General features: G+C 36.6%; 1 protein-coding gene across 9 annotated transcripts in view; it reads left to right on the top strand.

Annotated features, from left to right (window-relative positions):
- The window catches only part of Baz2b (bromodomain adjacent to zinc finger domain 2B), a 210,405-nt gene that overhangs the window by 85,731 nt on the left and 116,251 nt on the right, over positions 1-8,423 (top strand). The window contains exon 1 of one of the 9 annotated variants that reach the window (XM_026789340.1): positions 1,580-1,844. The exons of the other annotated variants lie outside the window; for them this stretch is intronic. The gene's annotated coding sequence lies outside the window, so the exon portion shown is untranslated. Of the gene's footprint in view, positions 1-1,579; positions 1,845-8,423 lie in introns of those variants that run through there. 9 annotated transcript variants of the gene reach the window in all.

The raw sequence follows: 8,423 nt of genomic DNA, 5'->3' as shown, positions 1-8,423 counted from the left end.
TCTCTCTCTCTCTCTCTCTCTCTCTCTCTCTCGTGTGTTTTGTTGTGGAGAGACCCAGAACAGCTTAGTGGGAATTAGTTCTCTCCTTCCACCATGTTGGTCCTGGGGTCAATTCAGGTCCTCTGTGTTGTCAGCAAGCACACTCGCTCTCTGGCCCATCCCTTGAGCCCAGAAGTATAAACTCTTCGTGGGAAAGCTCACTGACTGTGGCTGCAGGAGCAGCTTTGAATGACTAAAGTATCACACTTACTTTCTCTTCCTCTTCACAGTTTTCTTTACTGTTTCCAAAAGTGAGCTGTCATGGGACCTGACACAGTCATGGACCTTTGAAATAGTTGAAATAGTAATCTTGCAACTTAACTGTTTTGTCTCGGCATATGAATATATAGCCAGAAACTGCATGTATGGTTGGAATTGCATTTATAATTTTTCTGATGGACTAAGGACCATGTTTGCACGCTGGTGAAAATAGGATATATGTGTTACTGAATTTGACTACAACTACAAATTTTAGCTGGAACTCTTAACTGCTTAGTTACAGTGTTTTGAAAATTGACAGTTTCATTGTGGTAAAAGCATTAATGGTGTTAACAACTATGTTAATGTGATTCAATACTCTTTTGAAGCAACACAGTTGGTATTTATGAGCAGATTTCTGAGATTCTGTCCATCTGGTCCATAGTCTTCTGTTCGGGTGGATTTGGAATTTTTTGTATTGATTTTTGTTGTTTTTCCTCTTTCAGTACATTAGATTTTGCAAATGAGTTAATATAAGCTTAAATTAATCAAATGACTTAAATATTTGATATGCTTATATTGTAAAATGGTCTTTAATTACTCTGCATTAAATTATTAAATGTTGTATTCATGAGTAGAAGTATAATATTAGTATAATATATTTTTAGGAAATAGAAGATTTTTTTTATAATTTTGGTTGTGAGCCTAGCCTTTAATGACTGAGTCATGCCTCCAGCCCATAAATAGGAGATTTTTAAGATGAGTACAAGTTTTGCAGATTTTAAAAATTACCTAGATACTTTGAAAGTAGTAACTTGTTTTTATTTTGAGGAAGCTAAGGATTTTAGATTTTGTAGTGATAATTTAAATCAACTTCCATACAATTTCAGGGGAATAGGGGAAAAGGCAAATTGAGTTGGAAAAACTGAGAACAAAGAAATGCAATTTTCAGATTAGCAATTGGATTCTTGTTTTTTCAGTGCTCAGGTGACTATTATAAATTTATTGTATTTTTGAAAAAGGAGCTTAAAATGTAGGGAATCATTTTACCCCATGTAAACTTCTGATTCTTACCATATTTTTCAAGATTGCTGTATATTTATATAGTAGTCTGATTGCCCTAATACAAACAGAATTAAGAAAAGAACCATTACCTGAGCCACCCCCTTACCTGACTTGGTTTTGTCATGTGAGCTTTCTGGTTACCCGGGAGCTAAGTGCTCCACCTGCCTCTCAGTTTGTTTACCAGGAAATCAAGATGTGTAAACTGCAGGAAGTACTATTTGACCCTCTCCGACAGTATCTCATTACAATAATTGCTAATCTCTGAATAAGACAGCCATGTTTTGTGAGAGAGAGGCTGTGTAGGTAGATTTTTAGGTGTTTCAACAAACAGAGCGTTGCAAATGCTAACGAATAGTGGTTTCATTATAGCGCTTGATAAAAGACATATTGTGACCTTTGGGGTCAGCAGAGCTAGGATACAATAGTAAGTATTCTTTCAAGCCTTTCGACTGAAAATATCGTGGCTTGTTGTGGAGTGCTGCCTCTGCCTCTGCTCCGAATCGAAAGGATAATGGCTACTTCCTGATTAAACCCTCTCCACAGTAAGCTGCCAGTGTTGTGCTGAATGTCTTTCTCCCGCTAACGAGAGCCTTTGCTGTTTTCTGTATTGTGTATCACTGTGTTTTCATTGATGAGGCTTTTAGAAGTATTTCCTGAGCTTGAACTTATATTTTGAGTAGAAACTACTGTTTTAAGTTTGGAGGATATTTTTTTTAAATTGAAAGTATTTTTGTTTTGTATCTTAAAAACAACCATGTCATATACCAACTGTATATTTTGGTTACAGAAACAAGCTTAAGAAAACCATTAGCATGGTAAGTTATAGTAAGCTGCCACTTGCCAAAGTGCTCTTAGCAAAATCCTGAAATAACATGTAGTAAATCATATTGTTTTTAGATTCTGGAATAGATTCTAATTTATTTTTTAATATAAGAATTTCTATTTACATATTAACATAATGTATTGATAAATGTTTTAATTCTTACTAAATTGTTTTCGTACATTAATTACGAGGACCCTGAGATATAAAAGGAATGTTAAGTACTCAAAGCATAAGAAGGAATAAAGAACCGCTTAGCTTTAATCCTTGAGCTGGCAGCCACCCCATCTGTGGCCTTGGGACAGTTGTTTAAACTGCTTACCTCGTTTTCTCGTCTCCTACCCAGGTGATTAAGTAAAATGTGTTCATTTATTTATTACAGTACAAAATATAAAGGAAGCACGTTTTAGATGTGTTTTATAAAATAGAGAACTAACTGCCACCAGGAGTGTTAGTATTATTAGTGTATAGAAGAGTGGGAGATTCATGGCTTTACAATGAAATAAATGATCATCACATTTAAACAGAACTCTGTTTTTCTTAAACCATCCTCACGCAAGAATTATGAATATTGTTGGATACATGAATAAAATACAAAGTAGAAAACCAATAATTAACAGTCAAGTTCCAAGCATGCTTCTGACATTTCTAAGGACGAGCTTGTTCATAGAATAGAGAAGAATGTGTATATTATATGCTAGGGAAGTGTAGGTTATTTAAATATTATCATCTTGATATTTAAGCTTTAGTCATAGGTTTTTGTTTATGTAAGAGATAACATTTTAAAATTATTAAAAATTAAATGTAGCTTCTGAAGAAGATTATAGAATGTAAAACTAGGCAAACATTTAAAAGTATTCTGGGGGAATATAAATAATTTAGCTTGTGTTGAAAGAATTTAAGTACCTTCTTTTCAAAATACTTATCAAGTTCAAATTCACTCCGTAATTTTTAATATAAGTTTTCCTGTATCTCAGAAGGTTTTAAATATGATGTTTAATATCGTTATCAAAATAAAATTTGCAGCAGTGCCTCTTTAATTTTGTAATGATAAGTAATAGATACCATTTATTGTTAAGTAGGAACTGCCGAGCTAATTTATCATTTTATAGTCATATTAATCACATTAGGCACAGTATCATTGCTTCCATTTTCATTGCCGAAGAAATAATTGTAGAGAATTTAAATAATGTGAGTAAGGTCCTTTTGCCAGTGTCAGAGTCTTGTGAGAAACACCAACAGACCCCAAAATCCAGAACTCCAGAGACATACAGAGGATTTAAAAAAGCAGGCACTTTTATATTTTGTTCATTATCAAGGTGTGCACACTGTCGATTTAGATGGATTTATTTATCAAATATTATAAAGGACCTCCAAGGTGTCAGACATTGTAAGAAGTAAAATTACTTATAGTAGGAAGCCAAACAAAAGCCCTGTCTCTGCAGTTTACAGTTTTAGTAGAAGCAGGAAACACTTAGGCTGTGATAGCGCAGTGTGGTAAGCGATAAGTACAGGTAAACACACTCGGTGCTGTGCGCTGGATAAAGTCATAGTCAGTGTGTTGTTTTCATTGAAGATTAGTGTTGTTGTTAGTACTGTCTTGACGTTTTGATGATAGGACCTTAGAAAACGTTAGGCAGGTACTCTACCACCGAGCTATTCCAGCCTACTTCAGTTACACATTGAATTTCCATGTCTTTTGGACCATTCCAGATACCTGGGAAATAACAGTAAATAAACCTTCCGAAAGTTTACTTTTATGAATCATATAGTTCAGGTGGAGATAAACTATAATGAATAATTTGTAAAATATATAGCATGTTAGACTGTAAATGTTACTAAGAAAGAAATCTAAAGAAAAGGGAGCAGGATAATTTTTATGGCTGTTCTGGGGTCTAGAGGGACTCAACCAAGGTGGTGATTGGCCATTGACAAGGTAATCTTATGCGCATACCTTTCCAGGCAGAAGCCTTTGGCAGGAGCATGCCTGTTATGACCGTAGGAAGTAAATGGAGGCTGATTGGAGGTGAGAGTGAGGAAGAGGGGAGAGTAGGAAGGAAGGGGAGGCTGTTGACAGGAGACTTTTCAGACCCCAGGTAGGACTTGATGGAACCAGGTGTTTGCATAGATGTAGTTTGTGTTTTGTAAGGACCGTTCTATTGACTGTGTTGAGAATAGACTGTAGTCATGGAACATTGGTACAGAGTTCTTCATCTAACAGAAGGGAGTGGCTTGGTAGAGTTTAAACTTGGGATGTTTTGAAAGGTAAAGAAGCTGAAAAGATTTCTTGGTGATGTTCACAGATGAGAGGGAGAAAAGATGTCTAGAAGGATGATGGGGTCCACCAGCTGTGAGATAGAGAGGTTTTCCAGGTGAGCTTGATTGGATAGGGATAAGGAACCAGGACTTTTCCATGGGGTACATTTGAGGTACCTAGAAGTACAAAGAGAGATGTAGGAAGGCTTCACCTAGATGATAAAGTCTAAATTGATACTGAAGAATGAATTTGACTTATCTCAGCATAACAGATGTTGTCTGCTAAAACTCACAGGTGTTCCCTATAAAATCTTAGTACACCTTGGCTTTGTATTCTTTACATAGCTAGAGTGGCCTCCAGTCACCCCCAAAGTATTATCATTATGATGATGATTATTTAAAAATTATTTTATGTGCATTAGTGTTTTGCTTGCATGTATGTCTATGTGAAGGAGTCAGATTCCCTGGAACCGGAGTCATAGACAGTTATGGGCTTGGTTGGTGAAAATTGAACCCAGGTCCTATGGAAGAACAACCAGTACTCCCAACTTGGGAACCATCTTTCCAGCCTCAGTTATTATTATTTTAAATGTAATAAAACTTTATGTCACAGAACTAAATATACTGATTAGTTAGGTTTTTGTATTATTTTAGTGACCGGTCATGACCTGTACCTGAGTGCCTTAGCTGTTGGTTGTCAACATAGTGCTGCAAGGTAGATAGTGTTCTCATTTTACATGGGGAGAAAGTGAGGAGAGACTATTAACTGTGAGCCCTTCATGATTAGTTAGAACCTTAATCATACTCTCTATTTTAAAATGTATACTCTTGAGGGTAATTAAAACAAAACCCAAAATTTTTTCTTTGAGAATCAAGAAAGTTTTTGGACTTTAGTTTCCATCGTGTATTGTCATGCAGGGACTCTCTTCAGGACAAGCTTGTGGGTTCTCGGTCATGGTCATGGAAGTCAAGCCGTTTGTTGGTCTTTAGGAATTCCCATGGTTTCCCTGTCCCAGATGTCCCTCCTCTCCTGCCCACAGTCCCCTTTCTAGTGCTCAACAGAGTAGATGTTTGACAAACTTAAGCTGTCGTCATCGTCTCTTCATTTCTTTTCCTAATACATTGTAACCTTAGAAATCATAATTCAGTCATTGAAAATGATGAGATCTCAGAGATTAAGGGTGTAAGGACTTCGTAAACAATAAAGATGTTTGAACTTGTGTTTTGTCAGCTTACACCTCAGCTTTGTTTGCCTCCCCGCTTTTGGCCTCTGGTGGTGTGGCTGGTGCTTGACTGACTGAAAACGAGTCAGGATGCTGTGGGTGTTCTCGATGGAGACGGGAACTGTCCTTGTTGAGTTTCAGTACAGGCTGGTATTGGAGCTGCTGTTGAAATGGGCTCGCTTTGGAGACTACTTTATAAGTACATGTCTTTAACTTTAACATAAAGCAGATTTTTTCAAAGAAATAGAAGCAGTTCATTTGCCGTGTGTCAGTGGCAGACGCCTGTAATTCCAGCCCGTGGGAGGCAGAGGCAGGTGGATTTTTGTGAGTTTGAGGCCAGTCTGGTCTACAAAGCAAGTTCCAGGAGAGTCAGAGATAAACAGTGAAACCTTACCTCAAAAAACTAAACTAAACTAAACAAACAAACAAACTTTTTAACACCTTTCTTTAAAACCTTCTTTTATTGTCATACTCTAACACGTTTTATAACTATAATTTATTTTAATGTCTTCATAACCATTAAGTAAGCTATTTAAATTATTTGGTTGTCCTCCAAAATATCTTTAAAATAATTGTATTTAAACTATGTGTAATTTTTAGGGTTTTTAATAACCCTTAAAGAATTAGGGTTATATATGCTGATTGTTTCTTTGTAGGCATAGAAAATGTCAGTGAACACACTAAATGTCAATGTATTGCTCATTTTAAAAATACTTATTTTGACAGCATCTTGTTTTTTATTCAGTCAGGGAAAATGAGAGCCAAGTGGTTGCTTATGCCTAAAATTCTAGCACTGAGGTTCATTTAGAAGGATTGCCTCTGGGTGGTGGTGGTGCACGCCTTTAATCCCTTTAATCTGTATGTGTCTGAGGCCAGCCTGGTGTACAAGAGCCAGTTCCAGGACAGGTTCCAAAGCAACACAGAGAAACCATGTCTTTGGGTGCGGGGGAGAATTGCGTTAAGACCTGAGGCCAGTCGAGGATGCAATTCATTTAAGGCCAATTTGAGATACAGTAGGATACTCTATTTATTTATTTTTTAAAAGAGGGCAACCCTGTCTCGAAAAACCAAAAAACCAAAAAAAAAAAAAAAACAAAAAAAAAAAAAAAAACAAAAAAAAAAAAAAAACCAAATAAAAGAGGGCAATCAAAATCTTATGAATTTTTCTGGAATGCTTTCCCTTACCATTTGTTGTTGAAATTTCCACTTAATGTGTTTGTGGAAGTGTAGGACTGAATTTTGTGTTGCTTTGCATGTAGTGTGTTATTAGATCCTGTTTTGACAGCCTGAGCTACTACGAACATATTTTGGCAAATAAAATTCAAACAAATACTAAGTATGAGTATTGATTTGATAACTTAAGCAAGTTGCTTGGTGTTATAAGCAATGCATAATCAAATAATAATGTGTTACAATAATTTTAAAACATCGGGCATCTCAAAAAGGGTCCAAGATTAATTGCTAAAGGAGTGAGCTATATAAATAAAACACTTTGGCAGTAAGGGAAATGTGGTAAATAGAATGCCAGAGGAGGCGCTTTCATTAAACGAACCAAAGTGAGCTCTCTGAGCTCTAAAAAAAGCTTCCAGCACTAGTTTAATTCCCTGAGATGGAATTAACTGTCTAGCAGATCACCCGACAGTACACAGTGCAATAGTTTGATTTTATATCATTTTAGAAAAACAATATTTATCATAAAACCTGCCATCTGGACTGTTTTTTTGGGGGGGGGAGTTGTTTGTTTGTTTTTGTTTTTCTTGCTTGTTGGTGTTCTAGGGAAGTGCTCTACCACTGTGGCATATATCTCCTACTACCAACTTTGAACATTTCCTCCCTGTTTTTTGGAGACAGAGTCTCACTATAGGGCCCTGACTGGCCTGGAATTTGCTGTGTAGACCAGGCTACCATAGAACAGAGATCTGTGTTTCTTTGCTTCCCAAATGCTTCAGTTAAAGGCTGTGCCACTACGCCTGGCTCCTTGACCATCTAATATATGTGATTCAGTAGCATTGGTCATATTCAGGATTGTGCAGGTATTCATATTATTTCCAAAATGTTCTCTCGCCCCCCCCCCCAAATTTTGAAGTCATCAAGCGGTAACATCTCAGTCCTACTATCTGTAATCTGTCTTTTGTCTTTATAAATCTCTCATTCCTATAGTATGTATGGATTTATTGGGCAGGTTTATTTTAGTTAGCACAAAGTTTTCAAAGATTATCCCTCTCGTAGAATATTCAGAACCTCATTACTTTATATGATTCAATTATGTAAATAAGAGAAGCATGATCTATACCTGTATATCATTCATTTATCTGGCAATGGATAGTATCTTTTCATGAATTCACTTTTAGTTCTTGTGGTAATACTATGTTTAGCCTTTTGAGAATTGCCATGCTTCAGTTGAAAAAACTCTCACCTTATGAACCCAGTATTATATAGAAAGCATGGAGGGCGTGGAGCCATGGCCCCACAGAAAAGTGCTTGCTATTCTTGCAAGGGACTAGTGTTCCATCCTCAGCACCCAGATCAGGATTCACAACCAACTCCAGGGCCATTTGACACTCCACTTTGGTCTCCCTGGGCACCCACATAGCATGCACAGATATGTAAGCATTAATAAGTAAAATTTAAAATACAAATTATGAAAAATACCAAGCAGAATTGTTGTTTTAGATATCTTTGGAAAAAGAGAAAAAGAAAAGCAGCTGCATCTGCTAAGTGTGTGAGAATGTGTATGGGGACAAGGGGCTAATGCTTCCAGTGATGCTATCAAAGGGCTAATGCTTCCAGTGATGCTATCAAATGTGTATGGGGACAAGGGG

Source organism: Microtus ochrogaster, chromosome 4 (genome assembly GCF_000317375.1).
Source record: "Microtus ochrogaster isolate Prairie Vole_2 chromosome 4, MicOch1.0, whole genome shotgun sequence".
In the NCBI taxonomy this organism is placed as follows: Eukaryota; Metazoa; Chordata; class Mammalia; order Rodentia; family Cricetidae; genus Microtus; species Microtus ochrogaster.
Note: the sequence above shows the minus strand (reverse complement) of the source record. Positions and strands in the feature narration are given on the sequence as shown.